Source organism: Peromyscus californicus, unplaced genomic scaffold, assembly GCF_007827085.1.
Source record: "Peromyscus californicus insignis strain IS unplaced genomic scaffold, ASM782708v3 Scaffold_15__1_contigs__length_86483966, whole genome shotgun sequence".
In the NCBI taxonomy this organism is placed as follows: domain Eukaryota; kingdom Metazoa; phylum Chordata; class Mammalia; order Rodentia; family Cricetidae; genus Peromyscus; species Peromyscus californicus.
Window position 1 is genome coordinate 58823988 of NW_026294447.1, and position 13753 is coordinate 58837740.

A 13753-nucleotide genomic window follows, 5' to 3' on the forward strand; every position below is an offset into this window, starting at 1 on the left:
TGGCTCTACAATGTAAAGGCATTTGCGACCACGCCCAATGATTGAATTCCATCCCTGAAATGCATATGGAGAAGAACAGTCTCCTACAAGTTGTCCTCTGACCTCTACATATATGCCCCCTACACACACACACACACACACACACACACTCCTACACACACACACACACACACACACACACACACACACACACACACACACTCACTCACTCTTTCCTTCTCTCTCTAAATGAACAAATTAATTAAAACAAAAAATCAAGAGAAACCAATGGTATACATGTACTTTTTAAAGCATTTGATGCAGTGTGGGTTGTTATTTATCTTGAGAATCTCGGTTTAGGTGCCTAGCAGTCTTAGAGGTCATGAGATTTGATTATTGAAAGAGGAGGCAAGTTGAGCTGTGTTGCCCTGTGTGAAGGAAAAGAAGCTACATTTTTATAACTGACTAAAGGGAGTACAGGTACACGTGGAGCAACAGTGAGACATCACACAGACCACTATTGATAAAATCTAGTTATTTTGATTGAAATAAACACACACTAAGTCAAGTAAGTTTGCTTCTCTTGAGCAGTGACATAGGAAAAACACATAGACCACTCAGGGGACAGTGGTCCCAGTATGGCTGGACGCACATCTAACATATTGTAATTAAGAAGATAAACATTCCTAAATTTGTATCTCAACCAGTTTTTTTTTTTTAATTCTGTAATTATATTCCAGTGGAAAACTTTACGCCATTGAGATCTTTACACCATCCACTTCTGAAACCCACAGGAAGGCAGAGATCTTGTGTCCCTTTCCAGTAGTGTATTGAGGAATTTGCCTTGTTAGTGCTCCAGAGTTGATTTGATGGCTGTATGCGTTAAAATTCTGCTAGAAAAATTATCCTGTGAGAAAGTAAACACATCAGTTAATGAGTGAAGTAAAGCGGGGCTGGCGAGGTAGCTCAGTCAGTCAGGGGTTCACCTTGAAATCATGAGGACCTGATTTCCATTCCCAGAGCTCATGTAAATTAAAAAAGGTTGAGTGAGATGGTGTGTATGGACATTCCCAGTGCTGGGGAGGCAGCAGTAGATACGTGATGGTGTGTACTGGTGACCCCAGTGCCGGGGAGGCAGAGGCTTGCTGGCTGACCAGCTCCAGACCAGTGAGAGACCTAACCTCATAAAGCAAGATGGTTAGCTTCTGAGGACCAGCACCAAAAGTTGTCCTCTGATCTTACACACACACACACACACACACACACACACACACACACACACACACACACACACACACTATGACACACATACACACACACACACACACACACACACACAAAGACAAAGACACACACTCACACACACACACACATACACACACGAACGCAAACACTAGCCCGCATGCCTGTGCATCTGCATACATGAGTGCACACTTACCCAGGAAAATTAAGCTTGGACCATCACAGAGGTTATACCATATGGCAAATCTCTCCTCTCCAGTTTTTCACAACGTCCAACTGAAAGGACAACTTTGCTCTTATGTATGTTGGTGACAAACACACCAGATGTTCCTAATAATTAGAATTATTTTTCTTCTTTCTTAATACTGCTGGGTTCAGTGGTGTTTATTACATTATTTAAAATAAGAACTTATGAGGGTTCATAAATATAAAGTGCTGTTCTCGCTTCTAAATCCCATAAGGTAATAAATATAAAGGACGGCTGCCTTCCCAAGTGTTCTGACCGGAACGCACACCATCGTTGATGGCTAATTGATCAGCCCCAACTGTGTTTCTCCTCAGAAGCTAAACAACACTAATTCATTTGAATGTTTGCCTTGTACTCCTCAGAATGAGTGCGGGTGCTATGGCTTCATGATTACCTTCTGGGAAGACCTTGCCTGTTTACCTCTGCAAAAGGAGGGAAGACACAATGTAAGTGGGAATCCAAGCACTTATGCTTGCTGGGAGAGGGGTGCCATCATGTCCACAGAATGCTTCCCAAGAAATGGCTTCAAAGTGGTCATGAGCTCGACAGTGATGGGAATGTTTTGTGAGTTACTAATCAGGATGAATCCACTTCAGCACAGCCAAATTCTCCAGGATAAAAGGATGAAAGCAGTTCTACCATTTCCTGAATATTTTAATGTGATTTGGATCATAGTGAACCCACATACTTCTCCATTGTATTGCATCCCTTGTTCCCTCAATGAGGGGAAAATAGAATGGAACAGTGAATCTGCTCATCAGGTGGTAGTTCATGGTGCCACCTTTAAATTATAGATAGTAAATGAAAGAAGCCCAGATATAGCTCCATGAATAGCAGCAATTGATAGGGTGCACAGAACGGGATTCATTCAGATTTACCATGTTGAGGCTCATAGCAGAAAGTGCAGGGTGTAGCTCTGTGGAATGTGCACTGTCAAGATGTGTTTGTATCTTCAAGCATCTTTCCTCCCTTAATTCATGGATATTGGTTATATTATTAGTGAATCAATAAATAAGTCAAGAAGAATATGACTGAACAGAAGTGCAGAATACCGGGATCTGAATCCAGTGTCTTGATTAACCCTGGTCTGTGGGTGTGAGATCCTCTGTGTCTATGGGAAATGTGCTTTGGGGCTTTCATTGTTCATTATGCCAGTCAATACATTAGTAAAAGACAAAAGGGCTCATCCAATTATGAAAGGAGCTAATAAAGCAAAGATTGTTGTTCATTTCTATGAGAGGACTTAGCTATCCCTCTGTTGTTTAATGTTAGGGCTGAGTTGCTCATAGCATTACTTATGCTAAAATGTACCAGTGAACTTATAGAAAGAAGTTATGTATTTAATATAATATCAAACTAGTCAAACGATTATAAATTGGTACATTCATTAATAACTTAATATAATGAGCTGTATTATTAAGCACACTAATATAAAAGTGTTTTGGTAAAGAACACAATTAACAGAACCCATAAACTAACGCCTAGCCCTTGAAACATGGGAACCATCAAAGCCTGAACTCTGAAAATGAATAATTTTTACAGATCCTCTTACCTTCACTAATTTTCATCTGAAAAGAAAAATGCAACACAATATTTGCAACTTAATTGGTTTTTTAAAATGAATTTATGGATCATTTTATAATAAATTAGTGGACAAATACAAGCATCACTTGATGTTTTGGCCCATTATCCTGAGGGTTGATGAAGATGGTTACTATTATTTCAAGTGTGTAAAAGAATAGTTTCATGCCCGAATTCATTACAGGAGGATAGGAATGGCAGTGCATATTTATAAACCAAATACTGAGGAGGCTGAGGCAAAAGGATTACTGTGAATCCAGGCTAGTCTTAGCTACATAAGAAGACCTACCTCAAAGGTGATTTAATTTTTTTTATTTAAAAATTTAAAAAGTAAACAAATACACAATTAATTAATTAGTTAATCAATCCTCCCCACCCTCTTCAAGTCTACTGAGACAAAGACCAGGCACCTTCCTTTTTCTTAAGGAGTTACACAAACCCCACTGTTCAGATGCATTAAGTTCAAATTACTTAAAAAAAAATCAAGTTTCTCAATCATACTAGCCACTTCCCAAGCCACATGCCATGGTGGCTACCACACTGAACAGTGTGCATTTCTGCACCAAGTCTTGCTGATATAGACAGGGCTACTATGCAAAATTTCAGGTGGCAGTAAATACGTAAAAGGAGTAATGACAATTTTGTGTTCTTTAGAACGAGATAATAGATAATTACATGATTTGCAGAGTTATTGAATAAATGAATCAGTAAATACCTAGACCGGATGACAGTGCAGCCCTTTGGTTGATTGCTAATGGAATATGAATTAAAAATTCATCCCATTTTGTGTAAGTTTCTCTCCTAAGAGTTCTCTGGCCTTTGTGTTGCTTGAGAGGCACATCCATCCACCTCAACAGACAGATGAACAGATAAGAATTAATCTAGAAAGATATCAATAATCTTTCTTTTTGTTTTGTTTTGAGTGGCAGAGTCAAAGATCTTTCAATTTTTTAATTTTGTGTGAAAAATGCAGCAACTTAGTGTGTAGAAATATCAGTTTGGGGATGCTGAAGTTGGCAAAATCCCCTCTCATGTTAAGTAAAGCAGTGCTAACATTGACTCAGAAGTCTACTGAAGTGTATATATTTGATTCATTTTGCAGTCTGCCTTTTTCTCAGAATAAGTACCTAGCCTTGGATTTTGTCATCGTCCCATGACGATCTTAGTTGTTACTTCTAGGGGTAAGGAGTAGTGATGGTAACAACATGAGGTGAGCTTCTGCCCTAACTTTGTTCATAGACAGTCGCAGAAGTACAAAGTAGAAGATTATTTACCCCCAATTAAGCCCAAAAACACTGAGTGGAGACCTGTGGATAGAAGTGAAATGGGCCAATGAGTAGGATGAAACCCCTGTTGGCAAACAAACAAAAAACAAAGATGAGCTTCAAAAAGCGGAAAGGAATTGTATCCTAGAGCTGTTGACAGTACACATCTTTTCTTCACCACAGCTGGTTTAGGCATGTTCAGGTTGGTAGATACCCTGGCTGCTAATTGTGTAGAGGAAGCTCCTGAAAGGTGGCTTATTGTGTATGCTGTAGTTGTGGGATGCCATCATGGATCTTGCTTATTCCTTCTCCCTCTTATTCCAATAAGAATAATTTCATAGACACAGCTCAGGCCCCAGTCATTGGTAGACGCTCTGCTGTGTGCACTTTGTGTGAGTTAAGTCTGGAGAAATATTGTAGCCATGTCCCAGGTCATATTCTGTGTAAAAGCACAGTGTTTCATGAGAAAATGAAGATTTAAAATGAGAAGGAATGCTCCTGAGTAAGGACCAGGGATGGGATCAGAAGATGTCTGAATCAAAACTTTGATTAAACATCTGGAACTCTGATATCTACATTTTCAAAGTGGCCTCCTGTGTCTGTGAAGTAAATGGGCTTAGAGCAGATGCTCAGGATATTTGGGAATTTGGTTCAGAGATGTTCACAGCTCATGCATATAGACTGATTTTTTTAAATGAGAAATTGTTCAGGCATGAGATACATGACTGGATTAGAGTGAACAGAGCTGGGTTTCAGGCATCATGAACCACAGTATAGACATTGTCTGTTCTTATAATACTGAATCCAGTAAGGTGTGTGTGTGTGTGTGTGTGTGTGTGTGTGTGTGTGTGTGTGTGTGTGTATAACAAGAGGATCATAAGTTCAGGGCCAGCCTGAGCTACACAGTGACACTTGGTCTCTGCCCTTCCTCTCACTAAAAACAAAACAAAACGTAACATCTAGAATATTTATGTTTAAAAATTCCAGGCTTCATTTTATTTTCTATTGTTATGATTCATTTAATTTTTTGATGAATGTGTACTAATTGTGCGTTCTAGAGGAGTATACTGTAAATTCATTCTTTCTTTTTTTTTTCAAAAATAGTCAATTTGAAAAAGGATTATGGGCCGGGCGGTGGTGGCGCACGCCTTTAATCCCAGGACTCGGGAGGCAGAGCCGGGTGGATCTTTGTGAGTTCGAGGCCAGCCTGGTCTACAGAGTGAGATCCAGGAAAGGCGCAAAGCTATACAGAGAAACCCTGTCTAGAAAAACCAAAAAAAAAAAAAAAAAAAAAAAAAAAAAAAAAAAAAAGAGAGGATTATGCTGCTGCTTGTGGTGGGACATGCAGACTGGTATGCACAATCTTGATCACTCTTGTTTCAAAGTGATGAATTGAACTTGGTTCATTTTATCACTGAAAATGACTAGTTAGGTAATTGAAAAGGTGGCCTATTATTTGGTCAATGCGAAAAACAAGAATTGACTTCATGAATATTTTAGTACCAAACTAATCTCTTCTAAAATGTTCTGAATCTAAATGGCTCATTATTTTAAAATTTGGTATTTGATATCACAGAATGAAGACTACAGTGGACGGAGTTCCTCTTTGAGATGGGAGTTTGCCTGTCACCACTGTGGTTAGGACACTTTACGACTACATAACAGTCAGAGTCCTGTAAATCAGGGGGGATTTCTTTGTAGTGTTCATTGAATTATTTAAGTTTAGCTCTCTGCAGGCCAATGATACAAATGTGTTATGAAACAATTGCTATGAATCCAATTGGCATATATTACTCCCAAACCATTTTATTCGTGCACTGTAGTTTACTTACAAGTTATCTACTGAACAATATCTAAGGCTGCATCTCCAATATGGCTGCCACCACACACACACACAAGCCCGCTTATATATAAAGTAATTAAAGTGAAAGGAAATGTGAAATGCACTTTCTTTATTGCAGTGGCCACATTTCAAGTACTTGACAGCTACCTGAGGTTATGGGGAGCTGTGTTGGAGATGCGATTAGTAACACATATGCATTGTTCTGCAAAGCGTGTTAGAGAGCTCCTCATACACAAGGGGACACACGGGAAGAAGAAAGAAGCCTAGATGTGATGGCTGTGAGGCAGGCATGGGAATTGATCCATCCATGGTTCACTGAAGGCCCCTGGAAAAAGATCGGAAAAGCGCTAAGTTATGAGAAAAGAGCCTACGAAGAGACCTTGGGTCCAAACAATCTTATTGTTCTTGGCTATTTCTTTTCAATTCATGAATATTTATTTTATTGCTGCCAGTGAGGCGATGAATGGGTCAATAAACAAAACTGTCTCTGAAAGAAAAAGAAAAAGGTCAAAGATTGCTTATGGATCAATGAGGAGTACCCTGGGATGTCTGAATGGAGGACTTTGATTAAGCCCTATAACTCAGGTCCATTTCGAAAAATCCCATCAATTATCTCTTAGGGATATGAACTTAATCTAGAAATCAAAAATAACATGTGTTGTACTCTTGGGTTTCTTTGCACTAAAGCAGTGTGTAAATCAACCACGAACAGTATAAATGAACACGAACAAAATGGGTCATTTCTCTTCCAAATAATGAACACGAACAAAATGGGTAATTTCTCTTCCAAATATGTAAGTATTTAATGAAATAAGAATCATTACAAATGCATTTATGAATAGTAGCACAGCATTCTAGTAATGTATTGATTGAGGCTGATGCTGGAAGACAAGAAACATCTGAATAAATGTTTAATGTTTTCAGATATGTGGGTATATTTTTTATTAAGGAAAGATAAAATATTTATTTAATTTGATTATTCACTAAATAAAACCCCAATTAAAGAGAGCTTACCCATGAGTCTAGGCTGATAAAGTGCCCCAGATGAACCACTGTGATTACTCTTCTGCTTTCCACTGGATTTCAATTCCAATCCTCAGTTCAATTAAAAAATTAGAAAAATGAGTCTTTTCAATTATTGAACATCTATTCTCAAAAGACTATTTTCTTAATTCTATGGAATCACAGTTGTAATGGCACTACCATAAATATGGAAACAGCATATTGTTATCTCAAGTTACGATGCCAAAGTGGGGGCTAGATAGGTCCTGCTGTTGTAAAAAAGGGAGAGGCTTGATCCAGTCCCACATGACCCAAAGACTTAATTTTTATTAAGTGAAAATACTTTATTACCACAGATTCACAAATATCTATAGCTTACATAAGTTAACTCATTAAATTTTCATCATTCACAGTGCGCATCCCTCAGAAGCAGTGGCTCGGTCTGCTTTAAACAACGGGCCACATTAATAATCTCTACACACACTCTCGGTGTTTACCTCAAGACCCAAAACCTGTGTGAGTAATATTCAAAATTATTATCTTGTTTAGCTCAATGGATTACTCTATGTTACTATAGAGTATACAATGTATCTCAGCAAAGGATTTGGTATTCTGAAAAACAAATTTATCAGAGGCACTTTTACTGTTTAGGAATTCATGTGTTAAACAACAAACATGCACACATTACTAGAGAAGAGTAAGGCTAATATGGACCAATGATGACCTGTTCCCGGCGGTGATATAAGTCAAGGACAATGACTACAATTCTGGTGTCTGAGGTTCACATCACCACACATCCTATGTGCCTCTCTTAGCCAGGGAATAAACTTTAGGCATGTGGAGCACATACTGACCATTAGAATCAGGCACTTTCATGCATTTTTTTAGTAACTCAATGAAACATGATATAAATGTTAATACAAATACAAAGGAAATTTTTTTTGATGATTGATCAACTAATAAGTAAATATTTTACCACAACTGATACTAATCTATGTGGATTTTGTAGAAATCTGTTAAGAAATAATTGGCCTGAAGATGTATATAAATTTTATCCAAGTTCCTATATGAACTATGAGTAATGATTTAAGCCCCAGTAGAGTGAAGACCTTAATTTCAAATCTCACTTGAATTCTTAAGAAACTGTCATAACAATGTGAATCCTAAGTAAAAAATAGTCAAAGGAGAAATGTAAAAATCATATGATAAATATCAATTTTTATTATCATTCTTCCTTTGTATTTCCTGGAAGGATGATGATTGATACCTTGTTTCCTGGCTGGGAGGTCCGTGGTTGCCCTGTCCCCATGTGTAAGGATCAAGGGAACTGATGTAAGTGGAGTCCAAGTCCTTGTTTTGCTTGTGACCTTGATCCCACATTTAGGTTGTCTTGGTAAAGGCATGCATAGGCTCCTGTTAGGCCAACTATGACTGTGTGCTCAATTAAACATGACCATGAGCACAGTGTTGAGGATTTCTAAAATTAAGAGGAAAGACAGAATCAGGGTGGCATAAAATCTGTTGCATAATTTCAAAACATCCAGATTTTGTGAATTGTTATATGACTACTACAAGTGCCACAAATTGTTAGGTAATAAAAATATAGAAAGTGTGAGAGAGAGGAAAAGGCAGTGTTGCATCAATGATGACCACTGATGATGTATGATCCATGGATCATGACTACAGGTCTGGGAGTCTGAGCTCCATACCAGAAGACATGTAGTGTGGGACTCTTATATACATGTTAGATGTAGTATAGTGTGTCATCATAACTTCTGTGTTCATAGTTAGAGTCAAATAAAACACATGAGAGGGAAAAGCATTCTCAAATAATACCAATGAGCAATGCTAACAGCATATATATCAAAGTTAGGAAACCTACCAGTAATACATTTGCAGAGGTATAATCCCTTGACTAAGGATGCTGTATACTGTTTAAAATTGTGGTCAAAATTCTTGTTAAGGTTAGACCCAGGTCACCTGTATATTTTCTCAAGAAGAATTTATCATAGTTTTATATACATAGAGAAGTAAAATAAAAAAGAAACAAACCCAGGGTCATTGTATAGAACTTGATTGTGTTTATAATCCATTATTTTTTCATTGCTCTGGATATTCCCAAGGCGAGTTACCATTCCATTTGGGTCACGATGTCTACGGCTAGTCAAGGGTCTTTGGAGCACAGTGATCATGTAAGTAGAGTTCATGTTCTTGTGTTACTCTGACTGCTTCTCCTTATTCTTAAATGAATTACAAATTACTCAAGAATAACACATCTGGTGATGACAGATGTAAAATATCATGGACCTTTACTTAATATCATTAAGATTAAAATAAATCTGTTGACACACTGAAACAAAGAGTTGTTCTAAAGCATACTTAATAACATTCCTAAATTGTATTTTTCTCTATCTTTCTATCTATCATGTATCTATTCATCATCTATCTATTGATCCATCTTTGATCTATTTATCACTATAACATATATGATACAATCTGTCATAAGTATTTTCCTTTTCCCATGTAACTACAGTTGCAATGATACTATCTTAAGTAGAGAAAACCATATTGTTATCTCAATTAATGAATCCAAAGTGAAGGAACGTGAGGGCTTTTTGTTGTGAAATAAGTGGATGATTAATCCAGTTCCATATGACTCTAGAAAATACAAATCAACTGAACCATTCATGTTTTTAAACGGCTACAGTATTTATTTATTTAGACACTCTATAGTATTATATGGTTTCTGTGTTGTCTCCTTGAAGTTTGAGGGATAAAGAATCCCCTATGCCTCCACTTGGCTCCTTGTACATTTACATTGGACAGACAAGGGTGGAGACTGAGTCAGGGACAACTTCTTTTTATCTGCTTTTACTCAGAAGATTTAACTCTCCCCTGGTGAGTAGGGGATGTTTAGCTAGACAGACACTTGGACCATTCTTGGTTCTTATGTTTTATTTCTGGTGTTCAGTTGTAGGAAAGGCAATACTTCTCACACTGTAAGTGACTCTTTGACTTTGCCAGTGAGCTTAGTATACAGCAAACATGAGTTTAGTCCCAATCAATGTTTGTTAAGCTGGACATGGCTACAAAACTCTGTGAATAGACTGAGCCTCCCTATCTATCCATTCATTTAATATTTCTGTATTGTTTGTACTGTTCAGATAGACACACAAACACCTGTCATGCCCAGGTAATCAAGGAAGGCTGCTTACCTCTCTAATCCTACTTGCTGAAATCTGTGCTCATAGCTGTTGGCTTCACAGTTCATTGTGGATCTTTGCTTTAGTACTTAAGGGAGGAAAGGTTGACATTATAAAATTTTTTAAATGTTATTATAAAAATATTGCTAAAATCATTACACACTTAAATGAACTAGACCCAAAGACTTAAATGCTATTCAGTGAAAGTAGGTAGCTCTTACCACAGTGTCACAAACATCTGTAGAAAAAGTTTTACAAGACTTACATTAGTTAAGTCATGAAATTTTCATCATCCACAGTGCTCATCCCTCAGAAGGAATGGCTTCAGTCTGCTTTAAACACTGGGCCATACTCATAATCTCTGCACTTAATCTCTGTGTTTATATGAAGACCCAAATCCTGTGTGAGTAATATTCAAATTTATTTTCTTGTTTTGTTCAATGATGCTCTATGTTATTATAGAGTATAGCATGTATCTTAGCAAGGGATTTGGTTATTCCAAAGAACAAAATATAATCACAGGGACATTTATTGTTTTGAATTAATGTGTTAAACGACAAACATACACACATTACTAGAGAAGAGGAAGGCTAATATGGACCAATGATGACCAAATCTGGGTTGGCAATATAAGTCACAGACGATGACTACAATTCTGGTGTCTGAGGTTCACATCACCACACATCCTATGTGCCCTTCTTAGCCAGGAGATACATGTTAGGCATGTGGAGCACATACTGTCCATTAGAATCAGGCACTTTCATGCATTTTCTTAGTAGATCAATGAAACATGATATAAATATTCACACAAATATAAATGATAATAAAAATTTCCAACATTGATCAAGTAGTAAGTAAACATTTTGCCACTAATGATACTATTACTAATGCAGAAATTATGAAAATCTGTTAAGAAATAATTGGCATAAAGATGTATATAAACTTTATCCAAGTTCACAAATGAAGTATACTTAATGGATATAACTCCAGTGGGGTTCAAGATCTTAATTTTAAATCTCACTTGATCTCTTAAGACACCATCATAACAACAAGAATCCTAAATAACAAATATTGAAAGGAGAAATGTAGAAATAATTTGTTAGACCCAGGCAGTGGTGGTGCAAGCCTTTAATCCCAGCACTTGGGAGGCAGAGCCAGGCAGATCTCTGTGAGTTGAAGGCCACCCTGGTCTACAGAGTGAGATCCAGGACAGGCACCAAAACAACACAGAGAAACCCTGTCTCAGGAAAGGAAACAAAAAAGGAAAAAAAAATAAATAATTTGTAAAATATCAATCTTTTTATTATCTTTCTTCCTTTGAACTTCCTGAATGGATGATGACTGACACATTGCTTCCTGGCTGAGAGGGCCACGGTTCCCCTGGCCACATGTATAAGGGAACTGATGTAAGTGGAGTCAAATTTTTTGCTTTGCTATAGGTGGCCTTGGTAAGACATTCACATCTTGGTAAAGTGTTGTAGGTTGTTTTAGACTTTTATGGGGCAGGCCACCCAGCTTCCAAATAAATCACACATGGAGGCTTATTCTTACTTATAGATAGCCAGCCTTAGCTTGGCTTGTATATTGACACCTTTCCTTAAATTTACCTTATCCAATCTACCTTATGCCTCTGGGCTTTTCCAGTTCTCTTAGTTCTGTAAATCTTGCTCTTACTCCATGGTTTGCCGTGTAGCTGGGTGGCTGGCGCCTGATATCCTTCTTCTTCTCTTGCTCCTTCTGTCTACCTTTCCCAGATTTCTCCTTCTGTTAATTCTCTCTGCCTGCCAGCTCCATCTATCTTTCTTCTGCCTTGCAATTGGCCATTCAGTTGTTTATTAGAGCATCAGGTGTTTTAGTCAGGTTCAGGAGCAGAGCTTCACAGATTAAACAAATGCTACCTAAACAAAAGTAACACACCTTAAAATATAATCCTATGGCTCTGGATGCTGTGTGCTGATTGAAATGGTGGTCAAAGTTGTTGTTAGTGTTAGAACTGGATCTCCTGTGAGATTTTCTCAGGAAGAATGTATCATAATTTTATGTTCATAGATGAGTGAAATAAAAAAGAAACAACACAGGGTCATTGTATAGATCTTGATTGTGTTTATAATGCATTCTTCCTTTCATCTCTCTGATATTCCCAAGCTGAGTTGCCTTTCCAACTGGATGATGATGTCTATGGCTAACCTAGGGTCTTGGGAGCAGAGTGACCATGTAAGTACAGTTCATTTTCCTTTATTACTCTGACTGCTTCTCCTTATTCTTAAATGAATTACAGATTACTCAAGAATGGCACATCCAGTTGATGACAGATGTAAAATATCATGGACACAGTTTCTTACTATCATTAAGATTAAAATATATCTGATAATACACTGAATCAAAGAATTGATCTAAATCATACTTAATAGCATATATGATACCTTGTATTTACCTCATCATATATATCTGTCTGTCTACATTTCTATCCATCCATCATGTATACATCAATTGTCTATCTATTTATGTATCTTCTATGTACCTATGTATCTATGTATTTATCTATCTATCCATCCATCATCTTTCTATTAATCCATCCATTATCTAAATCTATCTATCTATCCTACTCTATCGTCTTCTTTGTGACTTTCTTTCTTTCTTTCTTTTTCTCTCTCTCTCTCCCTTCCTTCCTCCCTCCCTCCCTCCCTCCCTTTCTTTCTTTCTTTCTTTCTTTCTTTCTTTCTTTCTTTCTTTCTTTCTTTTTCTTTCTTTCCTTCCTATGTAATCATCTATCCTTGATCTGTCATATTTTTGATCCGTCTATCCATCCATCTATCCATCCGTCTATCCATCCATCCATATATGTACATATCTATGTATCTATTGATCTATCATCTATATAATATAAACTGACATTAATATTGGTCTGTTTCTGTTGACTCACTCCTATGTTGCCACTATCATAAATACAGAAAAAAAGCATATTTTTATTTCAGGTAATGAAGCTAAAGAGGAGGTTAGTGAGTTTCTTCTGTTGTGAAACACGTAGATAGTTAATTCAGTCCCATAAGGTCTGTAGAATAGACAAATACACTTAACCACTCATGTTTTTGCAAGGTGAATGTATTTATTTATTAAGACACACTATAGTATTACACCACTTCTGTGCTGTCTCCTTGAAGTTACTGGAATAAGGAATCCCATATGCATCCAGATGGCTCTTTACATATTTACATTTGACAGACAGCTGCAGAGACTCAGTCAGGATCTACTTGCCTTCTACCTAGGTTCACTCAGAAGATTTAACTCTCCATGTTAAACAGGGGATGTTTAGCTAGACAGACACATGGACCAGTCTTGGTTCTTATGGTTTTGTCTGGTGTTGAGTTGTAGGAAAGTTAATACTTCTTGC

The 13753-nt window shown here is 37.3% G+C and overlaps 1 long non-coding RNA gene, 1 other non-coding gene and 2 pseudogenes across 28 annotated transcripts in view; all 4 read left to right on the plus strand.

Moving 5' to 3' along the window:
* The window catches only part of LOC128110937 (uncharacterized), a 74036-nt gene that overhangs the window by 39484 nt on the left and 20799 nt on the right, over nt 1-13753 (plus strand). For 21 of the 27 annotated variants that reach the window (XR_008218386.1, XR_008218389.1, XR_008218402.1 and 18 more), the window contains 6 exons: nt 1831-1914; nt 7573-7675; nt 8412-8491; nt 9283-9351; nt 10662-11768; nt 12508-12576. This is a non-coding gene — a long non-coding RNA (uncharacterized LOC128110937). Of the gene's footprint in view, nt 1-1830; nt 1915-5418; nt 5505-5645; nt 5667-7572; nt 7676-8411; nt 8492-9282; nt 9352-10661; nt 11769-12507; nt 12577-13753 lie in introns of those variants that run through there. The other 6 variants (XR_008218405.1, XR_008218410.1, XR_008218399.1 and 3 more) reach the window with 5 other exon arrangements.
* LOC128111350 (uncharacterized) lies at nt 7869-7944 on the plus strand (annotated as a pseudogene).
* Nucleotides 8795-8866, plus strand: LOC128111326 (small nucleolar RNA SNORD113/SNORD114 family). The gene has a single exon (XR_008218586.1). It is a non-coding gene; the product is annotated as a small nucleolar RNA SNORD113/SNORD114 family (small nucleolar RNA).
* Nucleotides 10959-11035, plus strand: LOC128111344 (uncharacterized; annotated as a pseudogene).